Consider the following 13127-nt stretch of genomic DNA (forward strand, 5'->3'; position numbering starts at 1 on the left):
TTCTGCAGAATCTTCTGTAAGTCATTTTTTTCCCTTAGTCAGTCATTGGAATATTTTTATGAGGACAGAGATATAGATTGACCAATATGTGATAGCATGTTAGAAGTAAGCACATTGGTAGTGAGAGCGAATTCTGCAAATTACTTGCGCCTCCGAAGATCCCCTTGTATTTGGTCTTGTATATACAGCTTCACTAGATCATGGATGCTGCTGGGAATACCTGGCTATAGTTTCTTTCAGGGTGCACAGATATATACCCTTTCATGGTTAGGTGTTCAGTCTCTACAGATATCCAGTAGCAAGCCAAGAACTACTTTTCAAAAGAATAGTAACTTGCCCAAAGTGGGGTGGATCTGCTTCTAAACCTACCATGATTCTCTTTCTAAGCCTGGCAACTGGCTTCATGGAGCATCATTGTCAGCCACAGACATTTTAGGCACCATTGGATCTACCATGTAATAGGGGTAAAATGGCAGAGTGGCTTGGAGTTCTCAAGTCCCTCTTGAACCTGGTAGCTGTATTGGTAATTCAGTAAGTGGGAACAGTACATCCACCCGCGATGTGTTATGTTTCCAAAATTGAAAGGCTACTAAATATTGCATTTTTTAGTGGTTAGAAAGTGTGAAATATAACAACTTTTCTTTCAATTTGGAGAGGGTGTGCTGTCATAATTTAGACCACTGTTTATGAACTAGGATATGGGAATTAGATGTAAATCTTAATCATCTCTTTAGCATACTAGCGTTTGGGTATTTTTTATTTGTTTGGGTTAGTTTCTTTGTTTGGGTCATACAAATGAACTAGAATCTTAGTGGGTTACCATATCTATTATTTCTAAGGGTGAGGCCATCTTGCGTACAACTTGAGGGGATACTATTCCCCTGATAAAATGCACTGTATCAGCCAAAGATCTCTTTGGGCCAAGCTATCATCTTTTCCATTCTAGTCCTGCTACAAATTATTGCAAACTGTGCCATCTTGTCTCTGGTGGCTAGGTGCCACCATGGGATCTCATCATTTTCACTGTAATAAGGGGGTCCATTCAGTGGCAGTGCCTCCTACCTTTATCCTTTACCTCCTCCTTTTATCCCAAGAACATTCATTTCTCCAGGAGGATGGTGTTCTGCTAACCATTTACTTCTCAATGCAGTGAAGAGAATGTTCTCTCAGGACTCTTGAGGGATATAGGGAATGGGTAAGTGGCTTACTCATGATAGAGTCACTATACACATTCACTGTCATTAAGTCTATAATTTCTTTTTTACATTATTACAGAAGTCCTGATGTCTCAATTTCATTTAGTGCAGTCTATAGTTGAATACAGATTTTAGCCAAACAACAATCAACCAGAACCACCATTAGCTATTCCACTTGGCACAAAGAACACAGAATTTGGGGCAAAAATACCCACATAAGTAAATTCAGCCCAATCTAAATTCCCAACTCTACCTTCCTTATAATCTAGCCCTACATAATCCTCCAGGCTTTTGTGCCATATATTGGCAAAAACTTGCAATTTTTTTTGGTGTGCAACCTTTCTCCTCTCAAGCCTGACCTTAGTCTTCTACTTCCTACTCCTGGGAATGCTGGAACCTGCTTCTAGTTTTAGACTACGAGGCCATGAGAGTTGGTAGATTTGAGACAGGAATTAATTACAGGAATCAGCTTCATTGGGGGGGGGGTGGTGGGCGGAGAGGAGATGCTTCTGCTGGCAAAGGAGGTTTAGCAGAATTTGGAGGTTTAAGATGTCCAAATCATTGTAGATGTTTTCAGAGTCTCATTCTCTCCCAGTCAATACCCCAGTTCTTGTGTAAGAGACCTAGACAAGGCTAAGAATTTAACCTACATGGCATTTCAGTAACCTGCTGATCAAATTTTTGGTCTGATGATAGGCTTTATCATCCCAGCAGTGGGAGGAGGTAATATATATTAGGATAGTTATAAAAACTCCTTGGTTCCCTGCCTGTGTCTTTAGTCAAGAATAAAAAACCATGAGTTTGTGATTTAATTTTTAAAGTTGTCCCATGCAATTAGAAATAACCAATCTATTCTCAGACTTCATGATGATGTTTCTTGGCATCCCTTCTGCCAAAGCTTTATCCTCAATAGACACTGCTATCCAGGAAACCACAGAAAATTCCAACTCACTGTTTTGCCACTTTTTGCAATGAGTGACTCGTGTTGCATTCTCTAATGACAATGAATAGTCAACTGCCTTCAAACTCAGGTCAGTACCAGTTGAGATCTCCATTTCTTTGAGTGCTGTCACCTGCAACCACTTCTGTCAATAGTTATCCTATTTGTCAGGATATTTACCTAGAAATAATATATTTCACTCTTAGTAGTTTAAGTAGATAGGATTAAAAAAAAGAAAAACTGGTGATGCTATTACAAATAGGTAGCTTCAGAATTGTTTTTCTGTGGAGGTGGCACTGGAGAACATAGAGAACAAAATGCAGATGAGTCATTACCAGAAAAAAAACACAGCAAGGAAACATCCATGACACAACAGACTGTCTAGCAGGAATCTCACTGCTGCCAGTGACCTTAACTCTACACCTGTACTATCATGGGCTAGACGCTAGAACCTCCGGTTTTGCTGACCCCAAAGTAGCAAGTACTTCTTGCCATTGTATTTGAAAGAAAACCTAGTCTCTCCTCCCGTCAACAGTACCTCACTTTACTTTCTTTCACCTTTGAAATCTCATGTGAAACCAAACCCACATGCAGAATCCAGGTTACTTGATTTCAGAAAGTTATACACGCCAAGTAAGTTACAAATATATTTTCATAGAAAAGCTCTCCAAGGCACACATACAAATGTTTGTGACAATTAACTGTGGCTGTAATGGTGTCAAACATATAATCTCATTTGCCTATTTATATCTCTTAATTCTCAATAGTAAACATTTTTCTTATGAAATAAGAAAAATTGATTTAAAAAAACTTAACGAAAAACAAAAAGTAAAGTGATATCTTTTATTTTTCAAGCACCATGACGTTCAGATTAGCAGGTATTTACAACAACACACTGAATTCACTCCTTTAGAGCCAGAGGATCCACATGTCATTGCTGTAGTTTATTTTCCCCTTAGAAATTTATTGCTAAATTGATTCAACAAACAGTAAGACATTGCTAATATATGATTATTATTGTGCTAGATTATTATTGTCTCAGAATGAGACACATATTTCCTATGGGGATATGTTGTCTGGACACAAGGGTAGATAACACAAAGAAGTGTAATAAGAGTTATCAGTGCAAAAATTGGCCAGTATACATGGGGCTCATACAATATGCACACATGGGTTTGCAACAGAAATAGGACCCTTTCTACTAAAAAGAAAAAATGAGGCATTAGGACAGTCGTCAAAGAGGTTGTTGATTATTTTGACCTTAATCTTGAAAAGTAAATAGATATTTAATGTGTGGACAGGAGGCTGATGGAAGAACATGAGTAGTACATAGAACAAATACCATGTCGCCCTCTCTGGGAAACACTTACTTTAGCATCACGCATCACTTTATGATTCTGCTCCTTGGCCCCTTGCAGAAAGTAACAGATTTATAATCATCATAATTAATTCTCAATCAGAGAATTACACTGAGTCATCTTGAGGCAGAAGTGTGAGATATAGAAAATCTTCACGATCATGCTACCAATAATTAAAACGACAGCAAAACACTAAATCTAAGCTTTCAGTCCGAAGCAAAGCACACCTGGTTTAGATTCTGGTTCTGTCAGGTACTATCTCATCTTGGGAAAGTAATTTCATTCCTCTGAGCCTCAGTTTCCCATACTTATAAAGTGAATATCTAAATAGTACCTCTTCTTAGGGTTGAGGAGATAAATAAGATAATGTCTATGAAGTACATACTGTTCAGTTCCTGACCTGTAATAAGTACTCAATACATATTAGCTAATACTATTAGCTTTATATGACTCGGTTTTCATTGTGTGGCTCCAAAAATCTAATCAGTCCTATGCTATCTATTTATTATCCTATGAAAATTTAATTAACACCAGACAGCACTTAAGATTAATTAAGAAAAGAGATTACTTGAGAAACACAAACACCCTCCAGGTAGACATGGGTTGTGTTTTTTAATTAATTAATTAATTATTTTTTTCCTACTGGTATTGCTTGAACTGACAGATTCATTGTAATGTCACTTTCAGTGACATACATGAAGTAGATTATTTAGGGATGGGGTAATCAGAAAGTCATGTTGACTGGCTCTGAGAAACTACGGTACAGGCATCAGCTGTGCACGTGGTCTCAAGCTGAGGTAATTCAGCACCAACCCAATCATTTAAAAACTTATGTTGAACCCTCAACTCAGTAAGAAGAAAATGAGGCAGATAGTTAGCAATTGGACAAAAGTATTCAAAGTGCTGAGTTCTCTTTCCATTTTTTTTTAACTGGGTGTGTCAGAGTCCTGTGCATTCAAGGCCATGGCTGTAGAAGAGATTGTTGACTAAACCAATGTTCTTACACGAGATTAGATCTAAAATTATCTCAAAGCATAAGAAAGAGAGGCAGTTTGGTTAAATTGGGAGAAAATGGATTGTCAAGTGTTTTCTATGCATTAGCAAAGAGGCAGTGTAGCACGGTGTGGTGAAACCAGAATGTCTGGTTTGTACTCCTTGCTCATTCATTTTTTACCTATGGGAACTCGAGCAAACTTAATTTCTCTTTGCCTTAATTTTCTTTACCATAAAATAGGAGTAGTACCTCACAGGACTAAAGGAACTAGTACATGTAAAGTGCTTAGAATAGTATCTGGACCTAGTAAGATTTCAATAAACATTAGTTATCTTTATTTGCTATGTGATCTTGGCCTAATTTTTTCTCAAGTCTCTATTTTCTCCCATGTAAGATGGGGATAAAAGTAAAGCATAACTAAGGTTCTCCCTGAAAAGGAAATGAGAAAGGTGTATCTAAGTGTATAGGAACACACACACACACACACACACACACACACACACACACACAGGCATGCACATATTCACTCCTAACAAAAGTAACAATTGGTCCACTCTGCTCTCGGCAGAAATGCTGCAAAGAGCTCACACATCCTCTCCAAGAATGAGGGACACAGGTGCATGACCTTTCTAAAGAAAGAGCCAAGAGCTGGTGGTGGAGGCATTCTCTAATTTTAGTTTAAATATGTTAAGTTTAAGGATGAGCCATTATTCTGAAACAATGTGATTCCTCATTCTCTGAGACTCCATCTAAACAACTACCCTAAACTTCATTATCCAAATGTTAGGATGACATTATCATTCTGAAAACCTTGCTTTATTTCATTAGTTTATTCTTGTCCTTTGAGAATTTTTTTAATTCCCTTTATCTTATTTTTGGTTATAATCTCTTGCAAGACATTTCATAGAAAATTGTAAATGAATGTTACAGATGAAATGTGTCAGATGATTTTTAAATAAATAGAATTTAAATCTTTCCAATATAACCTAAGCTCCATTAGACATGGGATTGGCATGACAGACCAGGAAAAGTGGAGAAAGCTGTGAGTTTCAGCTTCTGTCCCCCATCCCACATATATTTGTCACCTCCCCAGTTGCCCATGATTGGTGCATGGGTTCCTCTACTTGTCATATTCAGCCCAGTGTTCTCCTAAACTAGTGCATGTATCTGTTCCTGTTTATTGTCTCCTCAAAACTTACCTGCCAAAGGTCTTCTCTCAATTCCTAGACTTTTCAAGCAGTTGGAACTCTTTTGATGGAATTAATGTACAAGAATTTGATAATGTCTAAACATAATGTGACATCCAGATGATGTTATTTTATTTATATTTTTTATTTTAGAGAGAGAGAGAGAGAGCATGAGTGGGGGAGTGGGGCAGAGGGAGAGAGGGGTTGGGGAGAGACAGAGAGACAGACAGATGGAGAGAGAATGAAAATCTTAAGCAGGCTCCATGCTCAGCGTGGAGCCCAACGTGGAACTCAATCCCATGACCTTGGGATCATGACCTGAGCTGAAATCAAGAGTTGGAAGCCTAACCGACTGAGCCACCCAGGCACCCCTAGATGATGTCAGTTCTATTGTAATAGGAGAGAGGCAATGCCTTCAACATAACTCATTATTAATGATGGATGTTTTAGATTTAGGAAAATCATTTTGGAGGAAAAGTTCATAGTGTTGTTCAAATCATGTAAACTCCTGAGAAAACTTTGCCCAGGGAAGTACGATTACAGGGAATAGAAGAAGGAATCCAACCTCCTTGTGCCAGCCATGTTATATAACACTTAACAGCAATGGAGTCCTTCTTTTTTTTTATTATTTATTTATTTATTTATTTATTTATTTATATGTAATTTATTGTCAAATTGGTTTCCAAACAACACCCAGTGCTCATCCCAACAGGTGTCCTTCTCAATGCCCATCACCCACTTTCCCCTCCCTCCCACCCCCCATCAACCCTCAATTTGTTCTCAGTATTTAAAAGTCTCTTATGATTTACCTCCTTCCCTCTCTGTAACTTTTTTTTCCCCCTTCCCCTCCCCCCTGGTCTTCTGTTGAGTTTCTCAGGATCCACATATGAGTGAAAACATATTGGTATCTGTCTGTCTCTGCCTCAATTATTTCACTTAGCATAACACTCTCCAATTCCATCCACATTGCTACAAATGGCCAGATTTCATTCTTTCTCATTGCCAAGTAGCATTCCATTGTATGTATAAACCACATCTTTATCCATTTGTCAGTTGATGGACATTTTGGCTCTTTCCATAGTTTGGCTATTGTTGAAAGTGCTGCTATAAACATTGGGGTACAAGTGCCCCTATGCATCAGCACTCCTGTATCCCTTGGGTAAATTCCTAGCAGTGCTACTGCTGGGTCATAGGGAAGATCTATTTTTAATTTTTTGAGGAACCTCCACATTGTTTGACAATGGAGTCCTTCTTAAGGGCCACACACTTAATGTGTGTGTTAGCTACATTAATTCTCATAACAACTCCATAGAGTAGGTAGTGTAAGTAGTCTTATTTGTGAACAAAAAACTGAGAGACTCTGTAAGTGAGGTTACCCTGCTAGTTGTCCTGCAGACAAAATGCAAAACCAGGCTCTCTAACTCAGAAACCTTGTCACTTTCCTCCTCTGTTTTATGGCCTCCCAGGAAATAGCTCATTCGATCCCCACAGAAGCCATGAACTATGTCAGTGCTATTAGTTTAACTTAATGGAAAGAGTATTTGCCCAAGGTCCCTCAGCAAGGAAGCAGAATTGGGATTTAAATTCAACCCCGCCTGTTCCCAAAGTCTGTGTTATTTCCACGATGCAAACTGCTTCTACCAGGCTTCCCTGTCCCTTTTGCATCTCCAATTTCTCTTGCAATGTTTCCTTTACAGTTAAGTTGCAGACTGTGTTTCAGGCAAAATGGCACTTGTACTATTTAGTCATTCATTTTTCTCATGACATCGGGCTATGGGTGGGGTCTAACGGCTTGAGGATATTTTCCAGAGTGCTTCTGGCAAAACAAATAATTATGGCATCTTCTAGCATTTAGGTTGCCTAATGGCCAACTTAAAAAAACGAAAGGTGACTTTACTCAGATACAGCAATGCCACTGAGGCTCCTCTAAAGTGACCTAATGTCTTGTAATTCCATGTGCCATTAAGGAACAATTAAAGCAATCACAGTAGGTTTCAATTCTCTAAACATTGCAGTGCCAAGTCACAGGTCTTGATTCCCATTTCATTTGTTTTTAGTGGCAAGGCAATCAGGGCATGGATCTTTCTTCTTTCTTTTTCTGTTCCTCATTACCTTTCATATCCCCTTGCCATTCAGAGGAAATAGGCTCCTGTGACCATTCTTCAGGAAAAAAAAAAAAGATTAGGGTGATACAAAGGTCTTAAGGGTGGAGGTGGTACAGAAAACAATGACGACAGAATAATCCAGAGACATTCTGATTTCCAGAATGGTGTTCTCTTCCTAAATCCCTCTTCTCAGCTCTTCAAACACGATTGACTGAATTAGCCTTTTCTTACACTGAGGGAAAAGGCTTAAACAGAAAAATGGCTCTGGGAAAGGAAGGCTCATTGATGGGAGCATAAATGATGCCTTGTATCAGATTTTTTTTTTTCTGAGAGCAAGTTTTTTTAGGGGGAAAGAAGACGGGAGTTCAAAATTTTGAGTGTCTCTCTGCCCTACCAGCATTCAGATAAGCTACTGGATATTTAATCCTCAAGAAACTCCTGTGCACTAGGTATTTGCCATCTGGATTTTAGTTGATGGAATTAAGGAGGTTCAATGACTTGCCTACAGGTGTATAGTCAGAGAGGTTCAGAAGCAGTATTCAAGCCTTACTCCCAAAACTGGACTCTCCCTTTGGAGGTCATCACACTCACAGTTAACTTGTATTAACAAATACTTAATGATCAGGGCACGGCTTTTGATACTGGATATGAAAAGGGCTACGACATGAATGCTGCCCCCTGTTGGAAGAGATTGGAACATTTCTCCTCTGAGTCTTGTTCCCATTTGAAGGGATCCTATTAGGTTAATACTCTTGATCTCCTGCCCTGACCCTCAGACTCTCACTGTCCTTCTCCAAGGCAGAGGAGGGGCCTCCATGACTAGTGAGTTAGGGGAGTAAATATTAAGCCCTATTTATAGCCCTCTTCTGTTTTGGGAACTGCCTGCTGGCCGAAGGGATGTATGCTTCCTCATCTAGTGTCACCCATCTGGTAATTTTAGGCTTAAAAGCCCTGCCCTTGTGAATAGGGTTGGGTTTTCAGTTCTGCTTGTGAAGGGTGAGTAGGTTTACCTCTAAGGTGTAGGGCTTACTATTAGCAATCCAATAAAACCTCTCTATGCCCTGATGTTTTTCAATATCAACTTGAGCTCCATTAAAGGCAATAATTCACACTTCCAGTCTCTGTCTGCCTGACTGTTGCCTTGTCTCTCAATTAGTTGCAAAACAAGTTACAACCCCAAACCCTCAGTGGATTCCATCTCACAGGAGGAACCAAATGTAGCCTATGATAACATTGCATCTGTCATTACCGTGTGCTAATTCTGTAGAATGAACCTCACATACAGGGCTGACTTCTTGGACTTTGATAATGTAGTCTCTTAATTGAATAGCTGTGGTTTCTGAAATTCAAAAATGTTAACACACTTGTCTTTATCAACACAAAGGATTCTGATTAAGAGGAACATCGGATAACTCAACCTTATTTCTCAGGATCTAGGGAAACATATTATCCTCCTTTTAGCTAGGAGCTTTGGCATCTGGAAGACATTGTCTTTTTTGGTATCTCACCCTATAATCACACTTATCCACAAGATGCCAAGTGAAAGCAACAGAATCAGCCACATTTATTGTAAATCAAGCAACACATCCAGATGATTAATTGACATTTTCCAATGTTCATCCTGCTGTTTCGCTGATTGGGTAGTGAGGCCATCTTTCCAAGAAGTATCTTCTTTAAGTAGTTACCCTGAACATCAAATATACAGAGAGTGGCAAATGTTGGCTATTATCTAAACATTTTCGCAGGTATGTTTTAGTAGACAGTGCAGGTTAGTACTCATTTTTTAATCTAATTATCTAGGTCATTCTGAAAATCTTAAAATTCTTTCTTAGGCTGAAACACTCAAACGACAGCAGTTGTATGGCTCTCACCTGAGTTCTTAATTCTGTGAACTTATTTGGCCATTGTTGGAAGGTGATTCTAAAAATAACCAAAGCTTCAAAAGAAAGGTGACTGAAATCATAGGTAGATACTTAGTTATATCAGAATCAAGCCATCTGTTCTTTTTTATCTGCTTGTTAAGTGGAGCTTTGAAGCTGTATCTGTTACTTCTTTTCAAAAGGCAGGCAGTAGAGGAAATACTTTTAATCAGAACTCAATTCTCATGTATTTTACTTAATGGGTTACCTAGGTAACTCACCAGTTCTCAGTGACCCTTAAAACTCACATTTTTATCTGGGAAGAGGAAAGCATTATTACAGTTGGAGGATTTATAAAGATGCTTTAATATCTCTGGCTAAAGAGAGTCTGCAGTAATCTTTGGTTTGGACATTAATATACCTTTACATTGTGAATTAATTATTCATACATTTATTGAGCATCTATTATGGTCTAAGCACTATATTAGACATTGAAATTGAAAAACTTTAACATATTTTATTGCTCATTTCCTTGTGATTTAGAATTATGCATATATTATATAAAACTACATATATGTATGTATGTGTATATATATGTGTGTGTGTATATATATATACATACTGTATATATGCATACATACTGAGCCGCATATTGCTTATAACTTTTGTTAAATATGTTGTTTAATCTTCTGTGTTTTATTTCCTATTCTCAATTCATAGACACCAGGTTCATCTTCTTAAACACCAATTTTGCCAAGTCATTTCCATGATTAAAAACCAACACTGGCTCCTTTATAACTTGAAGGATCAAGTTATAATTATTCAGTCTGTCATTTAAAATGCTTCTGGTTCTAATCTATCTTTTATGCCACATTTTCCATAAGGACCCTAACAAAACCTTCCATTGGAGCCAAACCATTTTCCCCAAGATGTTTTTTGGTCATTCTCACCATGCCTTTTGCCCAAGACCTTATATTTTCTAGGAATGTCCTCCCATTGTCTTCTGCCTCTCTTAACTCCATCTTTCCTTCCAGGAAGAGAACACTTTATTTCTTCATACAACATGTCTCTGATTTTTCCTACCCAAAGTGATTTTTCCCGAACATGGATGCGAACACTTTGTCACTTACTATGTATGATACTCATTTACACTGTTGTCTTTCTTTTTTTCTCTAGAGACTGTGGACCATATTGTAATGGGACTGATTCCCCTAACTCTATTTTAAAGCAACTCTTGCTATTTCATAGGCTAATGAAGTCTTACTTCATCTAAATTGCATTTGTCTGATAAGAAAGGAATATGGTCTTGTACATTCTTGCCTCTGTATATCACCAAGCACAGTACCTGGCAAAAAATAGGCTGTCAGTAAGTAATTTTCTTTAGTGTGACAGCAGGTACAGTAGAAATGGTACTGGATTGAAAACCAAGAGTCTTGGGTTCTTGCTTTGGCTCTGTTAGTTGTGTCATTTTGGGAAAGCCTCATATTTTTTTGGACCTGTTTCATCCACTGTATAATGAGAGACTTGATGACTTAATTTTTAAGTCCCACTTCAGAGCTACCAGTATGTGGTTGGTTTGGTGATAAAATTCTTATTTTTCCCTCCACAAATACTGTAGTTAGTAGAATTTTGTATAGCTGCATGAAACTTGTAAGGGATTGATCGTTCTCATGGAGCAAGGGAAAAAAGGTAGTGAGGTGTTCCAGGGCTGGTTCAGATACCTCTTCTCTTTTTGCTCTATCATCTTAAGCATTTGGTTTTCTCCTTCTCAGTCACAAGATGGCTGCTGAGCTTCTAAGCTATTCATTCATGCTCTGTAGTAAAAAAGAAAGGGAAAGGGTGAAGGGCAAAATTTATGTCAACTGAGCATGTCCCCTTTTACTCGAAAAAAAGTAGTTTTCCTAGAAGCTCCAACTATAAGACTTTTACTCTCACCTTCCAATTAATTGTATGGTATGTGGTTACCCCTGAAGGAAGTCAAGGAAATGAAATTTTTAGGTAGGCATGGCCATCTCAGTAAAATTAATCTCAATCTTTCTCCTTTGCCTTTGCTTGCTCTCGGTCTCTCTCTCTCTCTCTCTCTCTCTCTCTCTCTCTCTGAGAAATGGAGGATAAATTAATAAGGTCTTTCATACTGTCACATAAATATCTGTATCTTCATATCTTTACATTTTGTTGATTAATTACTGTAATGAGACAATCTGCAAGCAAGTAAGAGCCAACAAAACATTTTGAGGAGAGCAGTTGAAGGACTTTGGACAATTTAGTTTTGGGTATATGCTACAGTGAGTCTCTTGATCTTTGGATTTTCTTTTCTAGAAGGGTCTATTATATTTTTAAATTGTAACTTCATTGATATGTAATTTACGTGCAATAACCCACCTTCATTTAACATGTGTAGTTTGAGTTTTGAAAGTTATATTATACTCATGAAACTACTACTAAAATCAAGACACCAATATTGCCATCATCCCCCTCAAGTTCCTCCTGCCTCTTTGTAACCCATCCCATTCCCCACTCCTGCTTTGGACAACCACTAATATGCTTTCTTTCACTGTATGTTCATTTGCATTTCTAGATTTTTGTATAAATGGAATCATTTGGGATCTACTCTTTTGTGTCTGGCTCCTTTCCTTCGGCATAATGATTTTGAGATTCATCCATGTTGTTGCATTTATTGAGTTCATTCCTCTGAATGACTGAATAATTTTCCACTATAAGGATATTCCACATTTTTTTCATTTACTTGTTGATGGCCTTTTTGTTGTTTCTCAGTTTTTACTATTATGAATAATGCTACTATGAACATTCATGCAGAAGGATTTGTAAGAACATATATTTTGATGTGTTCTTGGATAAACAGTATGTATGAATTGTTTGCTAATGTAAGTCTGACTTTTAAGAATCTGCCAAATTATTTCCAAACTGTTTGTGCCATTTTATATTCCTATCAGTAATACATAAAAATTTGAGTTGCTTCATGTTTTTGGTGACACTTGGTATGTTCAGTCTAATTTTAGCCATTTTGATGGGATTAGAGTCATTGGATTTTGTTTGTCCATTTTGATCTGATTATGTCACTTAAATTTATTTCCAGTAGCCCATTTCTGTGATACTTAAGTTGATTATCTTTTTTTTTTGAAGTAGGCAAATCATGTTATCTGAAAATAATTATAATTTTGTTTCTTCCTCTTCAATTATATAATTTTAAAATTGTACATCTTAATGCAGTGTTAAAACCTCTATACTTATATTAATTGTATTAGAGGTAATGAATGTTCACTATTTGCTTATATGATATAACACTTAACTTATTCCCAATCGAATGGCAATTTATTTAGTGATTCAGCATTTGAGATAGGTACTTTTCATCATAATAAAAATTAAGTCTTTGAAAATTGTTGACAAAAGGTTTTTTTAATCAGAGCTGCATGATGAATTAAAAAAAATCTTTTTGGCATGTAATGATGTGATTTTATCTCAATTTG

This window comes from Acinonyx jubatus, chromosome B1, assembly GCF_027475565.1.
Source record: "Acinonyx jubatus isolate Ajub_Pintada_27869175 chromosome B1, VMU_Ajub_asm_v1.0, whole genome shotgun sequence".
Taxonomy (NCBI): Eukaryota; Metazoa; Chordata; class Mammalia; order Carnivora; family Felidae; genus Acinonyx; species Acinonyx jubatus.